Below are 9,062 nucleotides of genomic sequence, written 5' to 3'. Positions count from 1 at the left end.
TCAACACAATGGAAATTATAAACATTTCTAGACGTATGGAAGTTATAAATCCAGCTCCTGTTATTTCCTCAAAAAGTTGACCTAATCATATTAATTAGTGAAACTTATACTTAAGTTAATAAAAAGCTTAAGAGTGATATATTCATGTTTCAGATTATTAATACATCTTGGAACAGGGAATTTGTAGGCCATTATGTTTACATTTCTTCTAATTTACTGAAGATATCCTATAAAAAGTTATTTATACTGGCTTAAGTTTTTAGAAAGCATCAGTCAAACAGGAGGGAATGAACCAACATGTTGTGCTTATTTATGTGTAATGGAGTTGGATCTTCAAATTTTATACCATATATTTGGCTGTATAGAAAAAAACTTTAAGACATTAAATCAAATATGAAATGTTGCTGTAAAATCCAATATGGTGAACCTAAAGTCAGCATTCCTTTGTGTGAATGATACATTCTTTTTATGAAGTAAAGTATGTAGAAATGCACCCAAATATCAATATCATAACATGTGAAAACAAAGAGAAAGACAGAGTAACGCTGTGTGACTGAGCAGACTTTGGCAAAGTTAGCCAAGCACCCATCTGGCAGTGTGCATATCAACTGGCACATAGCTCAACAGTGATGCAGTTTGAGAAATGTTAAACACAGCTTATGAAAAGATAACACAAAGCAAAGAGTGAGTCGGGACTGAGCTGTGTCCCCGCGCGCGCAGTGTGAGCTGAAGGCCACTACTGCTCTGGATCCTGGAGCTGCTGGATCAAGGTCTGGCTAAAGTACATCCCTGTCAGATAGAGGCACAGTGTTTATAACGTACCATTAACATTTGGATCAGTATGTTTAATAGAGCCAGCTCCTTAATGCACACTGTCCTGGGCTTTAATGGGATGCACTGGCCTATCTGCCTCTGCCCCCCAGTGTTAACAGGTCATGAACAGACAGGCGGTGTGGCTCGCGACATGTTTTTGGCGGCTGCGGTGTTATTTGGTCAGGGAGACAGTGGGTTTAGGTGGGGGGTGGGCATCATTGAGACTGTCACAAAGTAATGGCGCTTTTCCACTGCAGGTTTTGGTGCGGCTCGACTCGGTTGGGCTCGGCTCACTTTAAGCTGCGTTTCCATTACAGTTAGTAACTGGGGTATTAACTATAGTAACGACGCAGTGTAGGCGGGGCGATCGGCTGTTCGGAGGGCGGAACGACGCTAAAACTGCTGTGACGTCATCTTCAAGGCGACACAACCAGGGGCGCCGCCAGGGGGGAGCACCCCCCAGGATTGCCAAAGCACCCTCTAAGCACCTCCAAGAAATATGTTTTTTATTTTTTATTATTATGATTATTTTTATTAAATTAAATTAGAACAATTATTGATTACATCAATGCAAATGTGAAACAAACACATTTTTTCCCAAAAACATAAAGCCAACACAGGTGATATGATTAGGCCAATGGCCAGCACCCATTCGATTTTTGACCTACCCATAGGCTAAATTACTTTGTGACACTTGAGTGACTTCCTGTTAGCTCGAGCGCCAAATTATTTGCTAACAGCAAAGTGAAAAATTGATCGTTTTTTAGTCCTTAAACGTCCACGTGTGGACACTCAATCAAAACCACCTGAAAGCGAGAGGGATTCTGCACATAATAGCCTAGCCTCGTGAGTACAAATAGCTTACTTCTGGGTCTCTGTTTTTCATTCAAGCTCTGCTCTGTGTGTGTGTGGCACGAGCCATTTTGTGTGCGTGCGTGCGCGAGCGAGAGAGAGAGCTCGCCTCGCGCACCGTTGGGTATCTACCGAAGATCGTTGTGGTTACCATCTGGTGCTAGCTAGCCAAGCTAACGGATATAAGGAGCTTTTTCAACAACAAGGTGGAGGGAGAACTCTCTCCTGTCAGACTGAGAGTCTCAGATAACCTCAGCTCAGGTGAAGTAAAGGACTCTCTGTGTTTAGATAGTTAACTTCAGTCTAGTTATCTGTGGGTCTCACGGTTTGTTTTAAAAGGGGAGTGATTTGTAAAATATCTATAAAGAAATAGAAAATCTGTTTCATATGGGTGTTGAGAGATGTATCCATAGATCTGTTAATGTTGCTCTCAAAGTGCACCAGATTGATGCTTTTAACTTCAATATTTAAAAAAAAAAATCTTCCCGGGGGAGCATGCCCCCGGACCCACTAGAGGAGGTGAGTACCCTCCTAGAGGAGGTGAGGTCCACCCCCCCACTTGTAAAAATAGCACTTTACCCCTGCTTACACCTATATGCTGTGAACTGATTATCGAGCCTTCATTGTAACAGTCGCGGGTACACTGTGTGTGGCAGTGGTGTAGTGGGGATTTTTTTACTGAGGGGACGCTATTTTAATTAGGTATATAATCCCAAACAATGCCACAAAAGTGCGCACGTGCGCAGTGCACTCACAAAACGGGCAGACAGGTCCACAGAAACTACCGGTATGCTTAGTCCTACTTTAGTTACTGTACTGCGTTTACTCGGTCAATAACAAATATACCTAAAAAACACACCAAACATATTCATATATACTGGAGCTTAAATTAAGAAATATGTACTATATAATGTGATCAATAATAATGTAAAACAAACTACGTATAACTACCACATTATAACTGAGTGAATGTAAATATACAGTTATGAAGACATATCTGACATTTCCACTGGGTGACTAATTTTAATTGATGTTGACACCATCTCACAACACTCTTAAAATAACATTAATTTCTGAAGCACAATTTAAAATGTATGCTGTTTAAAATCTCAAATTAGATCTATTGTCCATCTATATTTGTATTATTATTTAATGGAAACCGTCCATAATCAAAGAGTCACTCGAAGTCAATCAAATACTTATTTCACTTCAGGGTAATAGAAGGAGACCCCATCTAGTCAATCAGAGAAAATCAGGACAATTTGATGTAGTTTCAAAATAAAAGACCTTTGAAGTCTCATATGCTATCGTCCTTCTGTTTTTATACAAGAATAAATAAGAAACTGTCAAATTATCAAAGACTTATTTTACTCCAGGGTGATAGCAGGACACCCCATCTAGTCACTCAGAGAGAATCAGGACAATCTGATGTAGTTTCAAAATAAAAGACCTTTGAAGTCTCATATATGAGCTATCATCCCTCTGTTTTTAGATAAGAATAAAACAAAAACGATCCAGTATCAAATACTTAATTCACTTCAGGGTGATAGCAGGCCACCCCATCTAATCACTCAGAGAGAATCTGGACAATCTGATGCACAGTTTCAAAATAAAATACCTTTGAAGTCTCATATATGAGCTATCTGTCCTTCTGTTTGTATCCAACAGTTCAAATGTTCGAATTACATTGAACCAGAATTGTCCCCCTTTTTTCTTTAACAGCGAAGACAATTGGATATGTTAATGATATATTGACCGCAAAACTCAAATTGTCCCCGGTTTTAGTTTTGAAAATCCCTGACTTCATGCTTATATAGAGCAAGACAGCTGTTGGAAGAAATCTAATTCCTGCAGGATATTTCCCATCTTTTTAAAATAATGGCTGCCTTTTGCTAGACGGCTAAATGAAAAAGATGTGACATGAGTTCAGTGAAACCCTCATTAGAAAGCAATTACAGCACAAAACCCCCCTTTTAAAATCCAACTTGAAACTCTCTCTCTCTCTCTCTCTCTCTCTCTCAGTTTTGCAGTCTATCCACGGGTATTCCTCTTGTTTCCTCCGCCACATCTCCGGACTCCGTCCATTCCTCTGGGAAAGGTGAGCTTGAGCTAGCTAGGGGAACGTTGCTAGCATAGTATTACCTTCCCTTCTGAGCTAGGGGAATCAGAGGGAAGCAACACAACCAGATTGAAATTGGTATAATTATAAGCGGTTTATTTTAAACAGCTGGTAAACAAAATGGCAGGCAAGCAGCCTGAAACAAACAAATTGCCACAAACACCAGTTTACATAACAAACAAAAGAGGCCACAAGGGCACAAGCTTAAATAGGCAACCAAACTAAGGGAGGACTCTCAAAAGTGAGCCTATTTACACACCTGAAATCACTGAACACTTAACGAAAGGAGGCTGCAAGAAAACACAGCTAAATAGGGTAACTGAACATACCACTTTAAACACATAAATCAACACGACACTAAGCACATACGAGTTAACCCCTGTTAACAGAATGTATCACAATCAATAAGACCACACAAGTTAAACACAGAACGACGAGCAAATAGCGAGAGGAGTCTGTTCCTCAACAGAGGCTCCAGAGTGATGATAGTCCGCGGCCTTTGTACTCCTCCCCAGCAGGTGTGCGCCGGCTGTGCGCTGCTATTGGATGACGTCAATCCAATCACCATCTTCAGAGGTGGACCAGGAGATGACAGCCAATGACGTCGGGGCACCCACACAGCTCATTTACATATCACACAAGCACACAGCTGCAAACACTCACAGGCAGATTAATGAGCAGACAGAAACAGCAGCCTTAACACATAGCTAACGTTGACGTTAATGCTAGCATTATCCACATCTTTAAGCGGCTCTTCTGATGATGTACTAGTAGCAGCTTCACTTGTAGCTTCGGTGCTGCTAGCCTCTTTCTTTTTGTGAATGATATTCTTTTTAGAAAAGAAGTCAAGTATAGAATGTTTGCCTGCCATTGTAGAGCTTTCTCGTTAGCGTTCTTGAGGGAAAGAGCTGCCGCCACATCACTGACACACCCCCAGCTCGCCGCGGGGTCACAAGCGTGATGCCGAATCATCATTTTTTAAGGAAATCGTTTTAATTTTTTATTATAATTACTGTGAAATGTATTATGTTTTTGTCATTATTACAACAAATACACAATTGCAACTGATAACAATGGCAATGATTTTATATTAGACTATTAAAAAAAAACTCATGCTCCAAATAAGTGGGGGTACGGCGTACCCCCGCGTCCAACGCCCACTACACCACTGGACTGTCTGGAGTGTTGCAGTAGAAAATTCAACTGTAGCGCTGGTGCATTAATGCGAAACCCTTAATGTTTGAGCACCCTCTATGAAACGTCAAGCTACCCCACAGCACCCCCTAGAGAAAATCTCTGGCGCCGCCACTGGACACAACTCACAAACACTATAACAATGGAGGATATGGAAGCGATCGTGTACTTGGTTCTTGATTTTTATCACAGCAAGGAGGCAAACGTCGTTTCAGAAAAGGCTGCGTATAGCAAGACGAAATACAGAAGAAAAAACAGGAGAGTTTTGGCAATCCTGCAACGCAGCGCAGACGACAGGCGACTGATCACTTCTAAACAACAATGCTAAGGTAAGATAACGTTCCCTAACTAGCAATGTGTTTAGGATCACAGTCACTATACGACCAAAGTGTTTCAAGAATTTAATTAATTTTAGCTACCACTTTTACATATTAAAATATGTATGCTTTTTATGTGTATTTCAGAAGTTATACCATTTGCAAAGTCTCCACCGCAGACCATGTGGTTGGACGTTCAACCGAGTTACCGAGTGGTGGGGTGTGATTATTCCATCTTTCACACACACTCAGTGGGCGCAGAACTTCAGGACGTCTGAGGAAACCTACATCTACCTGTGCAACAAATGTCTTGGAGAGGCCTATGATGATGAATGGGATGCAGCAGTAGCAGTGGCACAAGGTGCAGAGGAGGAGGGCAGTGACATACGTGAGGGTCTGGTGCGCTACTTAAAAAGCTAAATATTAATTGTACTAACTGTAAATGGTATTGAACATAAATAAATATGTTTTACTCTTTCACATTTACATGTGTTTGTCAGATGAATAAAAAAATAATAAGTTTCAGAATTGACTATTTTAGTAAATATTTGAATTTCAAGCACCTGTAAGTACTGCCCCATAATAAGAACATTTGAGAAAATAACAGATCATGAAACGAAAATCTTTCTAATAAATTAAGAAGGTTGTTTTGTGGTCCGTTTTGTTTGTTTAGATCTACTATTAACACAGAGGAAATCACGATAAAGATACTTGTTGCAAACAAAAACAGTTTAATCATCAAACAAGTGCAAATAACAAAGCAAACTATAAACATGATGTGATTGGGTTCTATTCGTCCATTCGATACATAGGCTTAGTCTGTTGTTTAAGCTCCAAAAAACTTTATTTATAATCAGCCATAAACAAATATATATACTGTTCGACAAAAGGTAAACAGTATAACGTAAATAAACAAAATCAAAGTTTACCAAATTAGGTTGTCTGTCCCTCTAAACACATCCTAGCTGTTGCCTTTACTGCAACACTCTGCCGAATGACTCGTCCAGGGCCAACACCGTCCCTTTTGTACCCATAGCCCCTCCCCACAGGCTTACTGTCAACCGGTTACACAATTATCTCCAAACCACATTGTCAACATAAATGTAATCCCTCAAACATGAGGAAACTATCCGACCCAGACATACACAGGTTAACTACCTCGTAACACAATCATTCCCCCTAATTAATAAACGCAAAAGAAATAATAAATTGCATACTATTTAAATCACGGAAGTGATGCGCCTCCGTCTTTGCCATCCGCCGCTCCCCACGTAAGTATCGTGTAATATAGATAAATGTATGTTTAAATAATTGTAGACTCACAAGCGTGCACTTATGGTCGCGCTACAGAAAGGAAAGGGAAAAGGTGGACGTGTTAGTGATGATTTAACCTTATTTATTGACGAACGGAAGAGAGCAGAGGCCTCTACTACGAAGCTGGTTCAACCTAACCTCGATACGTATGAGTTAGCCGGTTGGCCTAATCCAAAACATACACGCTCTCGCTAAACAGTAATACGACGCGGGTTATCACGTGGATCGCTTAAGCCAGCCGTGTCCTATCTAGTTAGATGCGCGTTCACATGAAAGGGGTGGTATTTGGAGCATTCGACCAATCACAAACATGGACAAGCGTACTGACAGCGCAGCGTCATACTTCCTGAAGGAAAAGTCAACTATATAATTAGACAAATATGAAGACGTTAAACTTGAAACATCCATGACTTAAACACTTTATCCAGGATAAAAGCCACATAGTTGCACCTGCAAGGTGAATACAGCTGGTAAAAGAAAAAGTGTTTGAATGCGTACATTAACAGGTTTATGATATCACTAAGACACGAGTGGATCTGACATTAATTACATTTGTCTCGAGTGTTTCGTCAACTTAATGTGTTGCTTAAAATAATACTTCTGCATACAGTATGTGACACTGTGAGTGTTGCACGGCCAGATACGGCTCAGCTGACTCAGATAAGGAAATATATGATACATTATGATGTGATATGCCGCAGACTGTACTTAATGTTACTCTGATCTGGTTACTTATGTTGTGGCAGATATTTAAGTAAGCTTTCTTAACGCTAATGTTACAATAGTCAGATTGCTCTGAAGATGGGAGGTGATATTCTATTAATGTTCACGTTCACACAGTCGGTGATTTTTGCCGGCCGTCTTTCCTGCAACGACAGCTTTTCTGTATTTCCTTTCTCCTGTAATATGACTTGATCACTTTAAACTCCGCACACTTAGCTCTGATTGGTCAGCAGGCAGTGCTTTCACTGAGTTGAGCTCTTAGACTGCAACCTAACCTGGTCCCAACCAGGTTAGCCGCACAGCATAAGTTACCATGGAGATCTAGCCTGCTAAAAAGAGAACCAGCTTCGTAGGACCGGAAACCCCGAATTTTCCCTGAAGTTAGCCGGCTAAGCGAAAATCCTGCTTCGTAGTATACCCCCCAGGAAATGTGTGTGTGTGTGTGTGTGTGTGTGTGTGTGTGTGTGTGTGTGTGTGTGTGTGTGTGTGTGTGTGTGTGTGTGTGTGTGTGTGTGTGTGTGTGTGTGTGTGTGTGTGTGTGTGTGTGTGTGTGTGTGTGTGTGTGTGTGTGTGTGTGTGTGTGTGTGTGTGTGTGTGTGTGTGTGTGTGTGTGTGTGTGTGTGTGTGTGTGTGTGTGTGTGTGTGTGTGTGTGTGTGTGTGTGTGTGTGTGTGTGTGTGTGTGTGTGTGTGTGTGTGTGTGTGTGTCGCCGCTGCGGCTGTCAGTGGCGGAGTCAGTCACTCTGTGATCCGCTCCGTCACATTATCCTCCCCCTCCCCGAGGTTGGCGATGTGCGGCAACCTGGAAAGGTAATCAGCCACTGCATTCGATTTGCCAGATTGATGACGGATAATGAATTTTAACGGTTGGAGTGAGAGGTACCAACGGGTAAGTCGGCTGTTTTGATCTTTCATAGAGTTGATCCAGGTGAGAGCCCGGTGGTCGGTTTCCAGGTCCAACTCACGCCCAAGCAGATAGTACTGCAGACTCTCTAGGGCCCACTTAATGGCTAGACCCTCCTTCTCTACAGTGGAATATATGGTCTCATGGGGTAATAATAATAATAATGCATTTTATTTATATAGCGCTTTTCACGACTCAAAGACGCTTTACAATATGAGGGAGGGTAGACAAACAAGGACAGGCAAACGAGTAAGTATAGTAAAATAAATAAAAAGGCAGTCAAGAGAAAATTGATTGAGAGGAGGGGGGCTTATGGGTAGGCAGAGTTGAAAAGATGTGTTTTGAGGCGGGACTGAAAGACTGTGAGGGACTCAGAGTCACGGAGATCTTGGGGGAGGGAATTCCAGAGCCTAGGAGCTGCCACTGAGAAGGCTCTGTCCCCAAAGCTGCAGAGTGTGGATGTGGGAATGGATAGGAGTCCGGCTGCGGTGGATCTGAGGGACCGTGGGGGTTGATAAGGAGTGAGAAGGTTTGTGAGATAAGGGGGGGGCCAAATGGTGGAGTGCTTTGTAGGTGAGGACCATCATTTTGTAATTGATGCGATGGGAGACAGGAAGCCAGTGGAGCTCTTTGAGGACTGGGCTGATGTGATGCCATGATTTAGTATGTGTGAGGAGACGTGCAGCTGCATTTTGAACCCGTTGGAGTCTGTTGAGGGATGTAGTGCTGATGCCGTAAAGAAGTGAGTTGCAGTAGTCAAGGCGGGAGGAAATTAAGGCATGGGGCAGGGGTAGCATCTTACGACTCAGGTACAGGATTGGTCGTTCT

At 41.9% G+C, this 9,062-nt stretch overlaps 1 long non-coding RNA gene across 3 annotated transcripts; it reads left to right on the top strand.

Annotated features, from left to right (window-relative positions):
* Positions 1–1,497: 1,497 nt before the first annotated feature.
* On the top strand, positions 1,498–7,765 carry LOC307041871. 3 transcript variants are annotated; one of them, XR_013808918.1, is made up of 4 exons: positions 1,498–1,659; positions 3,688–3,763; positions 4,303–5,307; positions 5,443–7,765. It is a non-coding gene; the product is annotated as an uncharacterized lncRNA (long non-coding RNA). The 3 variants fall into 3 exon arrangements; XR_013808919.1 differs by having other exon boundaries at positions 4,300–5,307; XR_013808920.1 differs by lacking the exon at positions 1,498–1,659 and adding an exon at positions 1,699–1,926 and having other exon boundaries at positions 4,300–5,307.
* The last annotated feature ends 1,297 nt before the right edge of the window (positions 7,766–9,062 follow it).

This window comes from Notothenia rossii (assembly GCF_949606895.1).
Source record: "Notothenia rossii genome assembly, chromosome: 5".
Lineage (NCBI taxonomy): Eukaryota > Metazoa > Chordata > Actinopteri > Perciformes > Nototheniidae > Notothenia > Notothenia rossii.
The sequence above is the reverse complement of the archived record's forward strand: the minus strand, read 5'-3'. Positions and strand labels throughout refer to the sequence as shown.